The sequence below is a fragment of the Diadema antillarum genome, unplaced genomic scaffold (genome assembly GCF_040938485.1).
Source record: "Diadema antillarum isolate AM-2024a unplaced genomic scaffold, OU_Dant_1.0 scf00000124, whole genome shotgun sequence".
In the NCBI taxonomy this organism is placed as follows: Eukaryota; Metazoa; Echinodermata; class Echinoidea; order Diadematoida; family Diadematidae; genus Diadema; species Diadema antillarum.
In genome coordinates, this window is record NW_027271013.1 from 335,177 (window position 1) to 337,379 (window position 2,203).

The following is a 2,203-nucleotide window of genomic DNA, read 5'->3' on the forward strand; positions in this document are numbered from 1 at the left end:
AAGGAAGATGTCCGGTGCTGATTTCTCAAACTTCAATTGCCCCTGAAACAGTGACAAAATGTGTAACGCTACGCAGACAGTAACAATGACCCCAACAATGCAACAACACAAATGAATCTGGAAATTGAAAAATGTAGGGCCTATGTGTGTCTCATATCTGATATAGTCATTCCGACCACTCTCCGTGTCATCCAGAGAATCCACGACTAGGCAAAATCCATGATATAGTTATAGACATCTAGACTACCCACGTTCAATACCATTACTTGTAATATTTGACAAGTGATCAAGTTTGGTTTTGCATTGATGATTGGTTGTTCTTTTTATACTTTAGGCTAGTTTATTATACTGTAAATCTAATTAGGGTACAATTAGAACAATCACTCCTGTAGTCCTAAAAAGTACACATATGGGCTTAAAGTATCCCTCCTTCTTTTCTTAGTCTAAAGACTACAACACTTCTAACAAGGATCATTAAATGTTTACTCAGGATCTCATCTAGACATTGCTGTACAGCATCATCATCGTTTAGTTCCGTTTACTCTTAGCCTTAGTGACATTCGGACTCTTCAGCCTCGGAGCAGAACCACACAGAGGCACACTCAAAACCATGTGAGCATTTCAGAGTAAATCTATGAATGCTCATATGATTTAATCATGATCATCATCATGCATACACTTACTAGGTTCTAGTGTCTATTCCACATCATCACTATTCACATGTAAATTAGATTGCCTTTAACCCAGGGGAAGGGGAGCTCCTTGTACACATTTAACACAGTTATAGTTGTGAGGGAGCCAATGGCCGGGCACGCGTACGTAGGCAGGCCAGTAGCGTTGGGGCTAGTCGCAGTTAGATTGCCTTCAAAGTTCGCATGAAAATCCCTCGCAGAGACTCCAACCCCAGCAGCTTCTGATTTGGAGATTCTCCCGCCCGAAACCCCTAACAAACGGGAGACTCCAAGCTGATGTGTGCGAAGTGCGAAGTTCCTAGGGTTCTAGATGTTCCCTGGTGCTATCTAAGGCTTATTTTTTCAACATACGATAGCAATAAGTAAGAAATCCTTTCCACCGGAAGACACAGAGCCAGGGCGAGAGAAATCAAATCTCAAGCGGGCGGGAGAACGGGATCTAACGCTAGAAAGATTTTGCAAAAATGGGCTTTCGGCGGGAGATCTCCCGTCGAAAACGGGAGAGTTGGAGTCTCTGCCCTCATCACTCCTAACACACATACATGTAGTCCTAGCTGAACGAAGTGACACTTCAATTCTTCTAAAAAGTTCAACGGAAACGATAAAGCGGTACACCACCGTACCTGTCACCGGCACCCTCCTGCCCTGCCCGCCCGCCCGCCGGCCGGCGTAAAATTTTACGTCGGCCTACTCGAATGAGAATGCCGTTGTGCCTGTGGAGGCGCCTATCCGCCGGTGGCCGCCTGAGAGGCTGAGTGTAGGCTGTGATTAACGTTGATTGCAATTTGTTGCCGATTAATTTTTGCACATAGTTCTAACTAGCTGCTCATTCTATACCATTATTTCCATTCATCTACCACTTCGGCACCACCATTTCCCCCTCACATCAAATGATCTTCAAATACTCATTGGACTTACCCAGTGTAATATATTTCAGCTGATGCGCTTCTCAATGTAAATGCTGAAGAGCAGCACTTTATGTGGCACCTGCACGGGGGTATGCCACAAGCAGTGGCTGCGCTGCACTGCGCTAGGCTGCTAGCTGCAGCTACTGTGCAAACCACAGAACTGAACTTAGAGTTCTGTGGTGCAAACGTGTACTCCCGAGAAAATTCTATGGTAGCTGAAAACTACAAACAAGGAACAGAAACCGAACCAAGACAATGCATGTCATGTCGGGCGTATATGTCACTAGATAGGTACCGTTGGTACTAAATTAGTACTGGATGGCTTCCCTAGCGTCTCAGGATAGTTTAACGTTTTTATAAAAATGCATGTAAATGTATTGTATTGTATTGTTCCAAATAAATGAAAACAACATGGGGGCAGAAAATGGTACGAATATCCATGCCATGTCTGTGGACCACGGAAATTATTACATTGCATAAAAGTTTATGCACAATAAAAGCACAAATTTTGGGGGTAAAACACATAAATCTAAAATGCATTTTCAGTACAATATGCGAGTGAAGTTAGGCTTTTGAATCAGGGACAATAGTACACAAAAGAGG